Source organism: Abramis brama (assembly GCF_963993115.1).
Source record: "Abramis brama genome assembly, chromosome: 15".
Classification (NCBI taxonomy): domain Eukaryota; kingdom Metazoa; phylum Chordata; class Actinopteri; order Cypriniformes; family Leuciscidae; genus Abramis; species Abramis brama.
In genome coordinates this window covers 17,510,309-17,531,165 of record NC_139977.1, presented here as the reverse complement: position 1 = coordinate 17,531,165, position 20,857 = coordinate 17,510,309, and the positions used below count along the sequence as shown (strand labels likewise).

General features: G+C 37.3%; 1 protein-coding gene across 2 annotated transcripts in view; it reads right to left on the bottom strand.

Moving 5' to 3' along the window:
- The window catches only part of slc8a4a (solute carrier family 8 member 4a), a 60,531-nt gene that overhangs the window by 16,665 nt on the left and 23,009 nt on the right, over nt 1–20,857 (bottom strand). The gene's annotated exons all lie outside the window — the stretch shown is intronic.

Sequence of the window (20,857 nt, the reverse complement as noted above, 5' to 3'; positions counted from 1 at the left end):
GAGAAGTAGCGAGATGGTGGCAAAGTTAAAAGGGAGGAGGACTTGCATTTAGAAACAGAAATAGAAAGGTGAGGCTGATAAAACAGCGGCCTGTTTTCTTAAATGAACGTTAATGCATTCACGTTCTGAAAGTTACAGACGCAGGGGTAAATACAGCAGCCAAACTATCAAAGGAAGCCCTGTAAGCATAAATGAGGAAGATCAATCTCGCTTTCATTCTCTCTGAAAAATATATACACACACACTCTCACAGACAGAATACTTCACAAATTTATGAGACTGCATGGGAAGGAAAGAGACAGAATAAAACACAAGGAAAAGCTCTATCATGCGTTCAGATAGATGTAGATGAAGAGAGACACAAGTGCAACTGGAGAAAGATAAAGGAAAGGAAGAGGAAAACACATTACAGGGGATAGTTCCATCTGATGCCGTTCCATAAGGAGCAAAAAATGAGCAATTTTGGTTTTCACTACATTCAAGGGTGTATGCACAGATTTTAACTTAGTGTGTGCTCACGCTAAAATCCATGCCAACGTTTATATTTCTAACAGTCTTGGAAAAGCGCTACGTCAGGGTCTAAGCAGACATGGAGTAACCTACTGTAGTAATTTGCAATCTTGAAATTTGAAAGCAATTCTTGTCGCTCGCCATTCTAAAGTAAAGGATTTGGACGTTGACTGGTGCTGTTAATGACTCTAATTAGACTGCACTTACAAGGTGGAGATTTGAAACCATTCAACTGCGTGTAACCGGTTCTACTAGACCCGCTCCACGCAGAATTCGAACCGCGACCTCCGTCGTGGGAGGCTAAAAACCGCAGCCTCTAGCGTCAGTCGCTAGAGCGCCTCTTTGAGATCAGGGTAGTGAGGTTTACAAGCACAACTCTTACTGGCCTACGACAGTTACAGTCACCTCCCTAAACCTCACCCCCATCCGGGTTAACGGGGCCAAATGTAACCGGTTCTACTCGACCTGCTCCGAACGGATTAAATACATTTTAGTATCATTTTCAAGTTTCGCTTTAGTTCGCTTCATTAATGGTTTTGTTAGTTATTTTTTATTTTGTGAACACATTTATATTTAGTTTTTATATATTTAGTTTCAGTTTTAGTAATTATAGTTCTGCTAAACTATAATTACTAAAACTGAAACTAAATATATAAAAACTAAATATAAATGTGTTCACAAAATAAAAAATCATGTAATCAAATAAAGTTAACAGAACACTTCCAGGTAAAGACATTTAATTTCAGCAAACTTTTGTGCAAACTTCTTAATAATAAAAAATAAAATAATTGTTTGAGATTGAACAAAGAACCAATCAATTGGAACTTAAAAGTATAAATGTAAAAATGATGCTCATTCATATTAAAGATGAAATCTTGTTAAACGTGTTGTATAAGAAAAAAATATATACATTCTTTTATGGTTATTTATATGATTAATCCTTTCAAATTATTCTTGAATTGATCCACTTATGCTTTATGTTTATTGTATATTTTAATATCATATACTCATAGTTATACTCATATTCATGTGTTCTATTCAAACCAGACATTTAGTTTACTTCTACTCTGAAAATGTATGTCTGTTTGTGGGCTAGACATGCTATTTGTCTTTTCCGTTTTCTCATCAGTGTGGAATCCTGTTTCATATGTGTTGTATCTTGTTGATTATTAAGTTTCACTTGAGATGGTTATCTTATCTGGAATTAGGGTACGACTGTAGTACAATTGATGGACCCCATTGACTTCCATCATAGAAAAAAAAATACTATGGAAGCCAATGGGGTCAATCAACTGTCTGGTTACCAACATTCTTCAAAATATCTTTTGTGGTCAACAGAAGAAAGAAACTCGTACAGGTTTGGCACAACTTGAGGGTGAGTAAATGATGACAGAATTTTCATTTTGGGGTGAACAATTAATTTAAGCTTTTTGTTAATAAATTAACTTAACAAATTATATTCTCTTATTATATTCTTACCTTACAATTATGCTTCTCTGGTACATTTCTCTTGTTTTAAGGAATTAATTTTTTTGCAGTGCAGAGAGATGGGAGCTAAAATTATTGAGAGAAATCGAGATAAAGGACAAACAGACAGATGAACAGATACCATAAGGTAGAGGTGATTAAATGGCTCGTAGAGGAAGTGGTTTCTGCTGTGGGGCGGCAGACAGCTGCACTGGACACATGCTGGATGAAAGCAGATTGTTGTTTAGCTTCAGGCTGAAACACAAGCACCCATAACATCATCGGTCCTCACAAACGGCAACACACGGGAGTCTTCATGCTGATAAAGGCTGGTTAGTGCTGATTTGGCGCTGGCCAACCAGAATAACCATCCTGTTCAGCAGGAAAATATAAATATGAGTTTTTCAGTAAAGCTAGTTATGTAGTCAGGTTGAGATTGAAGCAAAATTTCCACTTTTATGGTCCCCCCCCCCCCCCCCCCCCCCCCCCCCAAATAAAAAGAAAAAAAGAAAAGATTTTTAGATTAACTACAAATTTCTCACACAAATACACAACAAAACAGCGTTTCCAGTACTTGAACCGCCTTCAACACCAATAGGAGATTAAATGTATGGTAGGCAATGTTTCACATCCTGATAGCAATCAATAATAGAGTGGTCTAAAATACAAAATAATTTACATTTATCTGCTATGGAAATCTCAGGACCAAAAAAATATTCTACCTAATAGTCCTACCTGCCTGTCAACATATGTATTTCCATACACCCATACTCAGACATCACACGTCATCAGCATTTCAGAGTTGTAGACAGATGTCAGTCACCGAGCGCCGCAAACAAACAGCAGCCACCTTTTACAGTTCTTCCTGAACCAAAACAACCAGCTTATGCTACGTTCACAGTAATTAACAGATTATTGGCGGAACCGTGATTAAAAGATGGCAACCCGTGACAAGTTCAAGTTTCTATGGCAACACTATTAACGCAGAAATTAATCTGCATGTCAGGTGCTACAGGTCAGAGTTCTTTAAGTATGTTTTTGTTATTTTTGTAATGTTATATGCTTTGAGACATGAGGCAATTTATTGCTGTCTCTCGTCTCGTGATGCTTTGCAGACTCTTCTCTGGCTGTGTGAGTTCATGTGTTTTGGAGGAGGTGTGGGTTTGGAGACCCTCTGAAGGGAGGGTGGGATCTTATGCTTTCAAAGCTAGCTTGCTATTGCTAGCCTCTCTGAAATTGCCCACCCTACCTTTATCAGTTTCCTTTACACTTCCTTCATAAATTCTCCTCCATTTTCTTTCTTACTTCCTCACTGTTGAGAAGACTTTCTGGTCTGTGTGTAAGAGACAAAGGCCAGCATGGACTGAAGCACTGCTTTTTGATGCAAATAGAGGAGCTCCTGAAGGTGAGGCTGGCAGTAGACTTGACCTGTAAATCCATTAGCATTTGACAGATAAAATAAAGTACAGACAGTGAGCACTCACACCGAGCGGCTGGTCCAACATAATATGATGAAGCTGAAAAGTTTTTTTTTTTTTTGGTCGTAAAAAGTTAAGAGCAATAAAACAATTTGTAAATCCCTTGGTTTCTATTACATTTTTCAATGCAGAAGTAAACCATTTCCTGTTAATATGCGTGACTTTCAATTCATTAGCAAATAGGTAAATAAATGACTAAAATAATTTTGTGCTACAACCAGTGTGATTACAATTGTGTGCAACATCAAGCAGCATAACAGACTGTTTTTGTGTGTGTGTGTGTGTGTGTGTGTGTGCAGCTAAAATAACTGAAATCGAATGACACCTGAAGCCTCACACATTCAAGTAACAAATGGCTGCACCCGAACTTATGTTAAAAACAAGGTGAATTTGTGCAGCATTGTGCTGCTTAATCCCACCCACTACAAAATCTTATTGGTTCAAAATCCTTAACTTGGCCTGAGACTATGCCACATTGCATGTTGTGTACAGATAAATGGCTTCTCATTGGCCGTATTTCAAGTGTGACCATAAATACATAACACCATGATTTATCTGCTTTATCTGGTAATTTACAACACAAAGCTCTATGAACTAATTTCTCACCAAGGCCTGCATAGCGAGAGCCGCTCAGAAAGTGTGCCAGACACTAATGAGAGGTTAAAAATGAATGATTTTACTAAAAAAACACACTCAGCAAATGTTTTGTCAGCACCTAACAAAGGCACTGGGGTGTCATGGCTTTCTGCTTTCATAAATACTTGACTGATCTGATCAGACCCTTGAGAAATTCTGTCTGTCTCTCTCTCTCTCTCTCTGATCCCCCTTCTCCCCTCCTCCTTTGCGTCACAGTTCGATGTCTTTGATGTGCGCTTTAATGAAGCGCAGCTGGATTAGCCACCGCTCCAGAAGCTAGCTGCTATATATTAGCATGCTTATCTCTCCTTTCCTATCTCTCATATCTGTGAAACATTCACGTTCACACTGCTGATGAAAGTATGCCTCTCTGGTCTCATGAAATTATCAATTACAGGGAATGAAAGTCAAGATGGAACGTTTTCATCCTTTTCCCTCATGCTACATCTCCGTTTTTCGTTTTCCATCACTCTACAGGTCTGATTAGGTAATCTGTTCCACTCATTCATTAACAATTGATTGTGTTCATCCCTGATCTTAATCTTCACCACACTAGCTTTGCTTTTTGGCCTTGGTTTTGTTGTGAGAAGGCAGTGGAAAGTCTTGCTTTAATGAATATAAGTGACTGGTGTTGTAGATGAGCTTATTATGTCTGTGCGACGCCAGCATGGTTGATTTACCTCTGAGAAACAAAATGGAGAATTTCAGAGGTTCTCAAGGGATTCTATCTTTAAGGCAGCTTGGCGCCGCACTAACAACTGTAAGGCTCAGGTTTTTCTGTCTAGGCCTTGAGGCTAAGATGCTGTAGTCATACCACAGCTAAACATCAGCTTTTTGAGAGGAATTTGAGGAAAATGTATCCTGTTTAGATGGTTAGAGCTGTTTCTACCTATAACCAGTGCTTAATTTGAGCTGGATCCTGTTCCGGAAAATGTCAGATTTGGGATTTTTGTGTTATGTTATTAAAGGATCTGGCATGAGCAAGTGCATTACATTATGACAGTACATGCAGTGAGACAGAGCGAGCACAAGTTTATCCAGATGTATTTGGAGGTTATGTTTTGCTATTGGCCCTCAACATATATATTTTCTACCAATTGGATATCTTAATTTCAAAATCACTCTTGGTTGGTGCTTACTGCTTATTGTTTTGCGCAAAGAAGCCGGAACTGCACCCCTGCTGGACGACTAATACTAATCAGGATAGTGGGAGACACAAGCAATGGGTGTTAGATCAGTTATAATTAAACGTAATGAAAGAGGCAATGACATTGTCGGTGAGAGAATATCACTGACCAACTGAATGATATTTGGACTTAATGTAGACAGAATACGTGACTGAATAATACACTAGGGTGTTGGGTCGTGCAGAAACTTGTGAATGCTGCTCTTATAGTTGTGCCATCACCGTTTAGTCACGTCATTGTATGTTCCGGGAAAACTGAAGTTGTATGGTCAGTTCTGGATGACAGCTCACAGCGCAGAATTGTTGTTTTGGATAATTTATAAATTAAGCACTGCCTATAACCATATTCACTCCTATAGGCAGAACCATCAGAAAGACCAAGATATGAACAGAGAGACGTCCCTCAGGGCCACAGTTCTCTGTTTTAGACAAATCTCAGTGTCAGTGGTGAGATTTCTTTCTTTTTTTAGTTCTGCTTTTTCAGTTCACATTCACCTCAAACAACCTCCTTGTATTGGCAGTCTGTAACTTGGGAAAAATATGGAATCACACATGCTCTATTGACAAAAATGGAATATTGAATTTCAAGCTGATGCAAAATACTAATAATTATTTTCATGTTGTGACCCATAACCGAAACAAGGCAGAAATTAGAAATCTACACTCAAACCATTCAAATGTTTGGGTTCTGTACGATTTTTTGTTTTTGAAAGAAGTCTCCTATGCTCACAAAGGCTTAATTTATTTAAAAAACAGTAATATTGTGAAACATTTTTACAGTTTAAAATAACTGTTTTCTACTTTATCATATTTTAAAATGTAATTTATTCCTGTGATGGCAAAGCGGAATTTTCAGCATCATTACTCAAGTCTTCAGTGTCACATGATCCTTCAGAAATCATTCTAAAATGCTGATTTGCTGGTCAAGAAACATTATTATTATCAGTGTTGAAAACAGTTGTGCTGCTAAATATTTTTGTGGAAACCATGGTAATTTCTTTTTAGGATTCTTTGATAGAAATTTGAAACAACCTGAAACTTTTGAACAGTAGTGTATTTGTTACACTAAAAACAAAACACACTAAAAACTAAAATAAAAGTGAATTTAGGCATCACAACACGATAATGGACAGTATAAATTATGAATATATTCCTTCTGCAATGTGCTATTAAAAGTCTATACTGTTGGTATGAGAAAAAATAAGTGCTCATAGAGGAATAGAGGAAATACTTCTGGGATGCTAGACAGTCCCTGAAAAACTGGTTAGAGAATAGAGCTCAAAGAGTTTGTGTGTGTGGTCTGAGTTTGCTACCTAACAGTAATATTAATGAAGGTAGTTTTACTTTTTTACAGGGTTCCTGCAGGTTTCAGTTAGTCAAATTTAAGACCTTTTTAAGACATTTTAAGACCATAAAGATTGAAATTTAAGGCCTACACGACGCATTGCCAAAAAATATTCAAATCAAAGAATTAATTTTATTTCAATGAATTCAGTAATTGAAAAAGCATTAACTTAATTTACAGATAAAGCAATCACATTAGGAACCTTCCAGACCCAACAACGCATGTCAGAGAAAATAACAGAATCAGATATCATTTTTTTTATAGAAAATTGTACTTTGCATATTATAGGCCTACTGTAAAAAACACATAATTAGTTGATTTTAGTTGATCATAGTTGATCATAACTAGAGATGAAATGGCATGAACATTTCATTTAATTATTATAGTGCCAAAAATTATCACTTATCACAGAATCCGATACTTTTTTGCTACTTTGTAATAACTTAATGCGGCCAGCGTTTCTGGAAATGAACGAGGGTAAAATCTTTTTTAAGACCTGACTAAATGAAATTTAAGACCGCGGATGAAAATCTGGCTGTTTTTTAAGACGTTTTAAGGCCTTAAATTTAAAGTTCAGAATTTAAGACATTTTAAGACTTTTTAAGACCCCGCGGGAACCCTGTTTTTAATAACTCAATAAAATATTAACGTACAAACACACAGCCCTGCCATCCTTACAGAAACTCACATCTACATGCTCTTAAATAGAAAGCTTCCAAAGAGATAGTGCTCTTAAAAGAGTACTTAGAACCAATAATCTAAATCTTAAAATAGTTAAAAATAATTAAATATACAGTAATATGACCAGATAACTAATAATAGTAAACAAAATAAAGCAAACAAAAAAAGGTAACACTTTAGCTTAGGGTCCAATTCTCACTATTAACTAGTTGCTTATTAGTATGCATATTACTAGAATATTGGCTGTTTATTAATACTTATAAAGCACATATTAATGCCTTATTTTGCATGACCATATTCTACATTCCTTAATCCTACCCAATACCTAAACTTAACAAATACCTTACTATTAATAAGCGGTAATTGAGTTTATTGAGGCAAAAGTCGTAGTTAATAGTTAGTTAGATTTGGACACTAAACTAAAGTGTGTCAAAAAAACCAAACTTTCCAGCCAATAACTGTTGTTTTTATTTGTGTTAAATTGTCTACACTGAATAAATTCTAGACATGGGGCGAATATACAACAATTCAATATAATTACCACATGTCAGTGAGAAAGAAAAAGGAAATTCTTTTTAATTCTATTTGGATCTAAAACCCATTGAAATGGTTGCAGAAGAACAGATCCCTTTTCATCATTTGGTTTTAAAGTAGCATAGAGAACGTTTGAGAATTGTATAACAATATTGCATGCTGCTTATTAAGAACTAAGAGAGGAGTAGTAAAAGAGGGAAGAGAGAGAGAAAGGGGGGGGGGGGGGCTTTAGGGATCATCTCAGTTACAGAGACAAGACTCATAATTACAGGAGGAGTGTGTGTGAGAGAGAGATCTGAGATATGATAAGATTAAGAAAGTAATTAATTTTAGCACAGTTCTCTCTCTTTCACTGGAATCATATACTCCTGTAATCCCTAATTGTTTAACTTAAACCATGTGGGCGAAAGCCAGACGGGTTACAGAAAGAGCATGAATATGAAAAAAGAAGGGGGTAGTAGGTGGGGTAGTTGCAAGAGCTAATGTCTATCCATCTATCATTGTTTTCCTTCTTGCCTAGTATTACAGGAAAATGTAAATCACTCGCATCTGGTGCATGAGCGAGGCCTCATTATGGTGTCTAAGATTCTATAAGATGCTGGAAATGGGGACTATATAAATAACCGTATGAGGTGGGCAAATCTATTATCACTGGGCAGTCTCACCACAGAATTGCACTTTATTGTATGCAAATACATGCAGCACGCTAGCAAGAGATTCATTCTGTTTCGGATTCAGCATAAATCTTGCTTAATCTCTTCCTTCCTTTCTTGTCTCCTGAAAATGCTCCTGCATCACAGTGGCCTGGAAGAACAGAAGCTTCAAAGTTCATGCTGACAGGCTCAAAAGAACCTGTGATGAAATAAAGATGATATGCGATGGAATAGTCTATATTTGACACATGACATGTTCTTGCATTCTACAAGACACAGCTGAGAAGAATGGAACAAAACACAGATGTGTTCTGAAAATTTGCAGTGTTTAATGTTGATGGAATAGTGCTCTGGTGACCAGATTTATTACGCAACTGGAAGGTATATACTCTGAGATTATATAGTATATGCACTACCATTCAAATGTTTGGGGTCAGTAAGATATACATTTTTTTAAATTAATACTTTTATTCAGCAAGGATGCATTAAATTCATCAAGATTAAAAGTGAAAATATTTACACTCTTACAAAATGTCTTCTTTTCGACAAAATGCTGTTATTTTGAGCTTTCTATTCATCAAAGAATCCTATGTTTTCACAAAAACAGCACAACTGTATTCAACATTGATATTAATAAGAAATGTTTCTTGAGCATCAAATTCACGAATTCAATGCCAATTCACTCTTGTTCCTTAAGGCTACAAATGGCGCTGCTGGTTTCATCGCAACATTCTACGCAAAAAAAAATTGCGACTGCACATCTGTTCACCCATGCAAGAATGTGCTTTGTACAAACACCCCTTAGTAAATTTTTAACTAAAACTGTTTGCTAAATGCATAAAAAATGCAAAAAACAACATTTACTCAAATACGGTAATAATCCCTATTTGTGTGCAAAAGCATTTCATAACATAACAGCACTATGGCTCCGAGCTGAGAGGTATTATCCTAATTAAAGTATCTGTGTCTTATGTTTGTGTATGTCAGTGCCTGTCTGTCTTTGCAGCTTAAAGCAGCACCAGTGGCCTGAGACGGACGCTAGTCCCCAGTCGCTCATTACAAGCTTCTGTGAACCGCATCACAGCACACCGCACCGCGTTTCATTTCTGCACCGCAGGTTTATGCGCACATGGAGGGCTGCCACCTGGGAAAAACAAATAATGCTGGATAAACAACTGCGCCGAAGAGTGAAGGATACACAACAGTGTGACTCTGTTTCACACGTTGGCACGTACCGGCTGTGTCATAGAGGCCCAGCCAACGCACTGACACAAAAAGCATTTTTTGTGCGTTAAATAGATGCGTGGGTGTCGGGATGTGTTTTGAAGCGAGAGTGGGCTACGGGGCTGTGGGCGAACATGCGAGCGCGTGGGACGGTAATTTACGCCTGCAGTTTAGCCACACCCAGACAGAAAACAAGTGTGGTAAAATATGGTAAGAGCGGAAGATGAAGTACATAAGCAAAAAGGATGCCCTACGGTTACAAAGTCTCATTTACAGTGTCACAGTCTGTCCAATGCTCCCCTGTAGTCACGTTCCCTCTCTCTTTCTCTCCCTAATGACCCGTGGGAGGATGTCTATTTCTATCCGCACACTGACATGGACACACACACGCAAAGCTTTGACTGACAAAAAGCACAAATCCATTTCCAGCTTGGTTGAATGTCATTCTCTTTGCTTGCACACATAATAGGATCATGCCCAGAAAAAAGAAAAAGAACGAGGGAGAGAGAGAGAGAGAGAGAGAGAGAGAGAGAGAGAGAGAGAGAGAGAAAGAAAGAGAGAAACTGGCATGTCTCTTGGTTTCTAAATGATTAATTTAAATTTTCAACTCACACGCATGCAGTCGTAAAGAAATGCTCCAGATACACAGACCTGGCATTAAAAATGTCTGAGACAAATCTGGCGATGACGAACGGCAAAGAAGAGCTAAAAAATAAAAATGTCACGTAAGAAGATGAAGCAGAAGACTTGGATAAAGAGGATGACAAGTGTGTGTTGGAGGAGTGGGACCATTTCTAGCTCCCAAACATTTCACCACATTCCACATGCAGAATGCTAGAGTTTAGAAAATAGAAATATCACTTTTCATAGATACTAACTGGCAGCAGAACCACATTTGAGGAAGACATTGGTCTTACAGATGCCAGATGGCTGCTAAATAAACATATACAGCACTTACATTTCAGAAGTACTGCTTGAACAGACCATCACACTTTTATATAAGGAAATCCACACACTCATATTCAGGACACTCTATAATGCATGTCAGTAATACACAGGCAATGGAAGAGTGTAGCCACCTATTCACTCCAACAAACAACAAAGCGCTATTCATTCATTTCCAATGGAAAGTAGTACAGGAGCTACATGGAATTTCAATCATGTGCATATGCACTATTTTCAGATCCGATTTTAGCTTTACGTGTGTTGAAATTTTAGCACTTTTGTGGCTTGACTGTATGCGACCACAAGTGAGAAGTATAAATATTTTTCCACTAAAATGTTCTTCTTTAAACACTATTTCTGTAAAATGGGTGGTTATGAATATTTATATCAGAAATAATTGTTTTATGATTGTTAAATGAATTTTAAACTTTCCCTATAAAAAAAATGAACATGTTCAAATCTATAAGCTTGATTTCATAAGATAATGGTGCTCCAAAGCACTGCAAAATCAAATTATATTTATGTCTGGGAAAATTGCTCGGCTTCAAATCTAAAATAAGACTCTAATGTAATGGGCCAATTGAGGTAAGCCATACGATTATCTTCATTTAAAAAAATACAGAGAGGAAAACAGAAGGATGATAACGTTAAATCTGAAACACTTACGCCATGCCCCTGATAAATTAAAATAGAAACTAAGCTCTCGCTGCATTGTTCTGCCCCCATCTTCAAAGTACTGGCATGGATATCATAATTGTGCCGTGCTGTTCATGATTCATAATTCAGAGCTGGGGTTGGTGGGAATGATGGATGGAGATAGGAGGGGGAAGGCAGAGAAAGGGAGGAAGAGAAGAAAGATTCAAAGGCAGGCATGATGGCATCGCTGTCATTGCCAGCTGGAATGTGGTCATTACTTAAAATGAGTCCTTTTCCTCAACAAGATATCCCCATCATATAAACCATCCAGCCAATCGAAGTGCTTTGTTCGCAGTGACACATGTAGTTGCAGATGAACAGTCCTCAAACCAAACTGATGTCACAGTAAATATCCAGAACATCAGATGGTCACACTCGGGTGTGAACAAGGGTGAAAATGACAGCCGTAATGTTTCGGGAAAGGTGGCGGAAGAGACTCCATATGTGTGGGGCGCTAACTCAGGGTTTTGAGGGGACACAAGAGCAGCTGGGCTTAATCACTGGATCTCACTTCTTTGATCACTAACTCTCTCTCTCTTTTCACAGGAAACTGTGGGGTTATGGGCAGTTGCAAGTCGTTCTGTACAAGCTGCTCTTCTCTACCAGTGTTATCTTATGGTCACACGCACAAACAGATTCATAGAATTCAGATTCCTTCCTTTTATTTTTGGCCTTTAACAAAAAAAAATACAGTAGATACATAAGAAAGAAAGCTGGACTCAAGCACGTGAGCATCAGCAGCTATTTCACACCTTCAGGCTTCAGCCACACATATACACTATCGTTCAAAAGTTTGAGGTCAGTAAGAGGTTTTTTCTTGAAAGAAAGAAAGAGATGAATGCTTTTATTTAGCAAGGATACATTAATTGTTCTAAATTATATTCCAAATAAATGCTTTTATTTTAAACTTTTATTTTAAAAAAGGTATCAAGGTTTCCATTAAAATATTAAACAGCACATGTTTTCAACATTGATAATAATAAGAAATGTTTCTTAAGCATCAAATCAGCATATTAGAATGCTTTCTGAAGTATCACGTGACACTCTGAAGACTGGAGTAATGATGCTGAAAATTCAGCTTTGTCGTCACAGAAATAAATTATATTTTCAAATAGATTTAAAACAGTTATTTTCAATTGCAATAACATTTCACAGTATTACAGATTTTATTGTATTATTGATCAAATAAATGCAGCCTTGGTGAAAATTAAGAGACACTGATTAACACTAATTATTTTTGCAATTCCATCTGCCTCTTTTAACAGCGAAGACACTACACACGGTTAAGCAGGTCATGTGATCTCAACATGGCGGCCTCCATTGGGGAAATAAACTTTTAGGCAACCAATATGACTGGCATTTTGGGAGAGCGAACATGATTTTAACACATCTTTCAAGTACTCTTCTTTTATTTAAAGGTAAATCTTTTTTAATGATGAAAAATGACTGAATGCCTCTTTAAAGATTATGATGTTCTCCTTCAACAGTGATCTTTCTGAACAACACATTCATTCTCAAACATTCATTCACCTCGGCCCTCCATTTTCATTGATCTGCTTCCCGCTTTGTTTATATCCTAGTCTATTTGTAGAGGCAGTGTGAAATTAAACAGCTCTCTCGTTCACTTTCTGATACCCATGGAGATGGATGGAGTGATGAAAATATGCTATGAGAAGCATGAAAGAAAGGGGTAGGGGTGAATAACTGGAGGAAAATGCTTAGCGTGACCCTTTAAGATGAGCTGAAATAGGGATCTAATGAAAGTACTGGAATTGGTTCCCCTAATAATAATCGCTATATTGTAATTCATTTTTATGCTAATGTTGCCACATAATACTTTGATGCTGACATTTCTTGCACTTTGCACACTCCTCAAATATGTCTCCTTCGGATCTATGAAACCACAGAAGATTTGGAATATATTTTCATCTTATTGGCTGCCCTTTGCTGATGGCCAGTTTCCATAAAAAATCCAGTCTCTGATTGCATATTAAATATTTTAAGTGAAAAATTTAAGGTGAATAACAAGACATTACAGGATTAAAGGGATATAATTTCATGTAGATGCACTAATCTGATGGTGAATTGCTGCGCCTGAAGGCTTTCTGAATTAGAGTGAATTTAAAGCCATAGCTTATGGTGGCAGCATTAGCAGAAACATTCAAACATTATGAGCTTGGCAGGGCTTCACCAATTTGTATGTGTGTTTGTGAAGAGAGTGAGGTTGATGAAGTGGTACAAGAACTTGTTTTTCAACAAGAAAACAAGCAGCAAAATGCTAATCAGTGCTGTCACTATCTGGAGAAAAGATTTGCTCCATTTAATCTCTATTTCCCCATCTTAGGAAAAAAATGACACAAAGATGCTTTGTCTCCAGTTGAGCTTTCAGAGAAAAAGCTTGCATGCTTCATCCAATGGCAACAGAAATCGTCAATTATTAAACCGCAAACATGTCTGTTCGCATGAATACGCTCATGCATGTTCTTGCATGTGAGCATGCATGCACTTCGTGTTCAACCACGTATAGAAATCTTCTTTGCAACCAGTTAACCCAAAAATGTTGCCATTTACTCACACTCATGTCATTCTAAACGCGTATGAATTCTCTCTTGCATACACAAAATGCACAAGTAGTTCATGCGTATTCATGCAAAGTAAACAGACTCTTGCATACACAAATTTAGCAAAATTTGCAAGTAGTTTCAAAGCATTTTGAAAGTGACACACTTCCTGCTGCCAGTCGGTGGCGTTATGACTTACAAAAGTTACATCCATGTGATCGGCCTCTTATAACAAACATACAGACAAACTTACAACAAACTACATCAATGTATGCAGAAGTTATAACCCACTTCCTGTTTTTTGCCATAAATTTGTTGCCTCGCCACGGCTTAACCATTCGAAATATCAAAAATCTAGCATCCTTTCAATTTAGCATCCTCAATGTCTTGGCTCCATGCTGACAGAGTTCGGTGGCAATCAGATGAATCCCCTGGGAGAAGTACATCAAATTCCAGAGCATGCGTTTTTCAGACAACCCATAATAGCCGACTTTTTGTTGGGTTGGTGTGCAAAAGTAGTTTGGCCCAATGAGATCTATAAGTGTATGAAGTTTGGTTACTGTAGGTGAAAAGGGTTGCACTACAGAGCCACTCAAATACAACTATATAAAAGGTTGCGACCCACCATTAATGCCACAATCTGGACACACCCCTTTTGCTCGTGACCCTTCACTTTCATTAAATGGAAAAGAGCAGCTTGGACATTCAGATAACTATCTTCTTATTTGTTCAACAGAACAAATAAAGTTGGGCAGGATATTCATTTTGGGGTAAGCTGTGTCTTTAAGCATTTTATAAATTATTATTAAAATGAACTAAAATAAATAAATGCTAATTTATTATAAAGAGATTTAGCAGTCAATCTTTTAGGATGAAGATACATTACAGAATGTGTTTTTAAATATAGTCCTAAGGCTTTCCCACATGTTTAAATCAGTGGGAATGTTCAGCATGCAGATTGTTTGTGTCAGGAGGCTGGGTCACTATCGATTCGTCACACCCCACAAACTCTCAGAGCTGACAGATCCCGCTCATATCGATTCGCTCTTTTCTTTACTCATGCAGATCATCATGTAAGCCTCTGCAGCGTACATGTTTTCAGCTTTCTCTGAGAGCAACGCTTACATAAGCGCACTCATAGCCCACTTCACACCGCTTCAACTCAATTTTCTTTGGCATGGATTCTCATCTTCTTTTGAGAACAGAAGAACAAACAGGAAAATAACACAAGCAGTCACATAAACATACAGTGGGTGCGGGGGAGAGGGTGAACTGATCATCCTGCAGTCGCTGCTAAGGTTTCTGGGAGTGTTTAAAATTCTCTCTATATGTCATTCTTCTCTAATGGGAATGAATACACACCAAAATGCACTCTTGAATTTCAGCCCAGTCCTTACTGATCCTCATTAGCAGCTTGAAACGCTGGACCCCTTTACTATCTCTCACACACACACATGTACCAAGAATCCCCTGGTCTGCTGCTGTCAGGTGTCAGCTCTCTAGAATTATGACTGGAGTGGGAATAAGAGTTAAGCTTCTGTTGTGCTGTTAGGCAGAGGCGGTTCAGCTGTCTGGTCAGCAGAAATCCACTGACAAACACACTCATATCCATATGCAAATGCACACAAATGCAAACATACAAATATAAACCAATTCAAAGCAAACGAAAAAGCAATAGATGAACTTCAAAGCTGCTAAAAACAGACGCTCACATGCATTTTTTTGCCCACACATGTGCAAACAAGCTTTGAGCATGAACGCAGGCAGCCGAAATATATATGTACAAACTAAGAGACTCATATCTGCAGTCAGATCCACCCACACAGACCCACAATACACAATTCCACACCACCTCCAACATGCTCTCATGAGTGATCACACTAATCTAGGGATGGGAATTGTAAGGAATTTAACGACTCTCGTTATGATTCTGAACAATTCTGGTTTCTTAAAAGTTACATTAATGATTGAGCATTTCATTTTACATTCATTTACATAAAATAGTATAGAACTTTGACATCGACCATTTATCGGTTATTGGCCATACAGAGTTACAGATGGCAACTAAAATGGCTGCAAATGCACAACAAAATTTTAATTCAAGGTGTAACATATAGCGACAGATCCTTTCTTCTGTATTGTGACGTACATCCAAGTGAAATAGTCTATTTGCTGACTTTCTGTTCACATGACTGTGTAAATAAGGATACATATGCACATTTTGCTGTATAAACGAATAATGTTTTTTAATTCAATTTTTTTTTTTTTTTTTTTTTTTTTGGTTACTGTTCTACATTTAAAGGTATAGCGGAGGATCTTTCCGAATTTTAGATAAGACCCGCCCTCTCCACTTTTTGAAAAGTTTGATTGATTCACCAGAATGATTGACAATTAGGAGGACCAATAGTATAGGTGATCCACCCGGAATTAAAAAATCCTCCACTATACCTTTAAGGTAAAATTAATAGGTTTAATCAAGGTTGAAGTGAAACTTTGGGTGACATACGTACATATTATAATATAATTAATAATTATCAGTTTATTGGTATTGGTCAGAATTTTTATATTGTTGCATCCCTATGAAAATCATTTGGTCCCAGTTTTTTCCGGTTCTGGTTCTCAGATTCCAACTCTGAACACATGTAAAAGTTTGTATACGGTACACGGTCATTCACCCACCTCCAAAAATACTCACACACACTCTTCAGAATCAACATACACTCACACAGGTCAGATCTTTCCATGATAGACAACGCTTTCAGTATGACACATTTCATGTAAAAACACACACACTCCCACACGGTGCTTGACTTCTGTAACCCTCTCTAGTTGCCCAACACACCGAACAGCATGAGTGAACTGTTCAAACAAATCACCCTCATTCTACCTTCCCTTCCGCCCGCGCACCTGCCTCTCACCTCCTCTCTTTCTCGTTTTTATCTCTTTCTCCTCTGTGAATTATAGCTTGTGCTTTATCATCACATCATGGTTTAATTCTGTCCATCCCATGATGCCTTGCACATTATTTTGCCTCTCTTCATTTCGTGCTCTCTCACTTTTCAACTAATATCTTCGATCGAAGCTTCTATCCATCCCTTCTCTCATTTCTCATTCATTGTGCTCCGCTTCCATCGTGTCATATTGTTCCCAGTCCAATCATACAAACCAGAGGAATCAGGTGCGTTATGAACATTGTTTTGGAGGGAGCACCAGTGGCAGTCTTGACTCACTTTGTGCCTTTGGCGAGATAATTTTGCATGCAAACGGAAACATGATGAAATATCAATCTAATGTTCAGATTTGGCCAAAAAGCATAGAATACACTTCTTATTCTGCAACACTTCTTTTTGGAAAGTGTTAAAAAATGGCCATCAACACAGTGGTTTTCAGTGAACAAAACAAAACAAAACAAAAACAAATCTGTGAAATTTTGACACTTTAGCTGACATTTTTGCAGTACAAATACTCCTACAATGGCCTGGAAAATATTACTGGCACCCTTAACAAGTAGAGCAGCAGTTAAATTGGAAATGGTGTGTTATGATTCTTGGTTTTGCCGTGAGCAAATAGGGGTGCATTTAGTTGCCATTCTAGAGCCATTCAAGTCAATTTATCTCCTGTTTATAGGAAATAATTCTATTAAAATGACACTTAAAGCAGACTATTATCCTCTAATTAGCATAACCAGATAACCAGATGCCCCTGGGCTACAACATTACGGTCAAAGTATTTCAACTTATGTTTACCACAGGCTTTATTACACACATTAAAAAAAAATATATATATATATTATTAAACCACATAGGAAAATCTCAAAGGAACTAGCGCTAAATTAGTCTTCTGGGTTCTGACGTCATACCTGCAGCACTCTATTAGACATTATACAGAAGTAAGATGAAAAAAAAAAGCCATAATTATAAACACCATAAATTAAACATAAAGTAGTCATAATTCATTAGCAGTAGATCAAAGCAATCGCTTGGTATGAATGTGGCCTATTCGGTGATTGCAAACTGTTCTGAAAGTGCGAGTATGTAAAATGCGCGACAGCACCGCGTTTTTACTTTGAAACATGCAGTGCTCACGTTTATTTAGTCTGGATAAATCGTAGCCTTTTGAAGTTTATGTAACACTTTATTTCGATAGTCCACTTTAGACATTCTACTAACTATAAGTAACTTTGCAACTACATGTCAACTAACTGTCATTAGAGTATTAGTAGACTGTCTGCTTAATATCTGCTAACTCTCTATTTTGTTGGTCCCCCAACAGATATTCTACTGACTATAAGTAACTTGGCAACTACAAGTCAACTTATTCTACTAACCCGAACCCTAACACCTAACCATAACCTACCAGTCTACTGACAGTCCACTACAGCCTACTAATACTCAAATGAGTGTTAGTTGACATGTAGTTGAAAAGTTACTTATAGTTAGTAGAATGTCTAAAGTGAACTATCAAAATAAAGTGTAACTTTCCACCAAGAGTGGAAAGGTACCAATATTTTAGTGGATATTTATTTTACATACTTCTGTATACATAAATGTTGTAGATTGATACTTTAATTAATCAAGGATGTATTCAATTGATCAAATATTACAGTAAAGGCATTTTAAATGCCTAAACTAAGTACTAAATAACTACTGTTCTTCAAACCTTCCACACTTTATTAAGCAGCACAACAAATCTCAACTAATTATAATGTGATGAGAAATGTTTTTACCAAATCATCATATTATGGATCTATGTGGATCCAAAATTATTTGTATCTTTGAAATGTGAGTTCTGGATTGTTCTAAGAAAAAAAGGTATCCTTGGTAAGTAAAAAAAAAAGAATAAAAAAATGTCTGGAACCCAGTTCCCTTTCACACTAAATATACCACCACTTTATCCTATCTTACACTTTTTTTTGGAAGTTGCATTCAGTGAATATGTCAGTTTGGCATACCACTTATTAAGATTGGAAATTCTCCATCTTGGAATGCATGAGCTTTTGTCTAATGTCAACGCAGTCCATCCATGACTCACAATGCCCCATTCACCCCAACATCTATTTAAGTTGTTTACCTATAACCTGACAAGCGGTTTACAACAACTGCCTCCCTCTCTCTGCTGCCAGCATGTTCTTTTCTACAGTTGACCTGCTCACCTCAGATCTGCAGCAGCGCAGTGTGCTTGATGTGCAGGTCAGTATCGATTTTCAGGATTGAGAGAAAACTCAGCAGCTCTATCATTCTCAATCTCCTCCTCTCTCTGGCTTTCTTCCAGACTTCACACATCTCTTCAACTTTATCCCTTGTTCATCTGTTTTCATGTGAGGCTTATAGATTTCTTTCTGCCTTGCTCTTATCTATCTGTGTTCCTTTTTTAGTCTCGGGGCCTGTAATCCATGCATACTGTGATCATACCAGGTCAACAGGGTACATCTTACTTTAACTACAGTCAAACACGGATGTACATGCAATCTACAAATAAAAATGTTAAGCTATGGTCTGCATCCCATTTAGCATTTTTCATTGACACTGTGATGGACTTGAAATGAGGAGCCACAGTCTCCAAAGTTTGGGTTTTTAATGTAAATTCATGTTCCAGTTTCATTTAATGATTACATGGTTTCTGTGTTAATAAAACACCATTAAAGGTGCAGTATGTAAAATTGACAGCTAGTGGTTGAAATGGGTACTGCAGTCCAAATTCAAAACATTGGAGAGGGTTGTTTCTCCCGCCCCCTTCTCGACGCTCCAGTTTGAGAACACGCAACAAGAACAAGCGCAAAAATGGAAGGCGACAAGCCTTACACGGTAAAGCCGGGTGCACACTGTGCGATTCTGAGACAAATTTAGCAAATCCTAAAAGAATCCTCTGATCCTAGGCTAAAATATGAAGTCTTTGAACGTTAATTTGACATGTTCACTAACAGCCGATTAATGACCGTTGCGATAAAATGTTATCCCCGACGAAATTCTGGCAGTGTCAGAAGATTTGACTCACGGTCCTGCAGTGTGGGTTCTCCTAAGACGACCGTCAATTTTCTTCGTTTTTCAAGACAAGCCGTGACCAAAATGAACATTAGAGATTTCTTTGTAGTCACCATTACTATCCCGCGTGTAACGCAGCTCACATCACCGAACGTGTTTTTGATTGATGATTGATTGAAATCTGGACAGGTTTTCTTGCGTGCATCCGTTTTTAACGCGTCTTGACTTCTGAATGAAAGGGCCTTACAATGAACTCTTAGAGAATTACATATGGCAATTTATCTGTTAAATAAAAATACCTTACTCGCCTGTTGAGTGATAAAAACGCCATCTCCACGTTGCTTTTACAATATTTAAAATTTCCACCAGTTTGACCCCTTCAGGTTGATTTGCTGTTGTGAATAGGGATGTCGATTTACATAAATTCCCATAATCGATCATTGTTTAAATTAACGATCAATTAATCGATTAACGACCAACACAAAATAGGTGTTGCTTTAAAGCTTAGAAGTATGGCTTTACAGTGAATATGGGAACATGACCATCACTTAACAAGTGCTTTTAAGTTTGCTGACATTAGAAGTACTCTATTTTCATAACGTGAAAAAAAAACTGCTTTACATGAAAAAGAGATCTGTAAATGTATCGTACATAACAGATGACTTGTGTCACATATCGTTGAAAGGTCTCAACTAGCAGAATATAACGGTATAGTCTGGTCTCTAACTGAAACAAATATGCCTAAGTATTTTTATTAAAAAGTGTCGCAGATGCACATGTAAATAGTATGTATACACAATTTGTGCCACATTTTTGTTTGTAACTTCGCAAAACATTAGTAAACATAGTAGATCACATACCGTTACTTAGAGTCTCAAACAAGCCCAAACACAAGATAAGACAATGCATAGATCACAGAGTGACTTGACATGCTACTGACACACTGGAGGTATGCTCCAA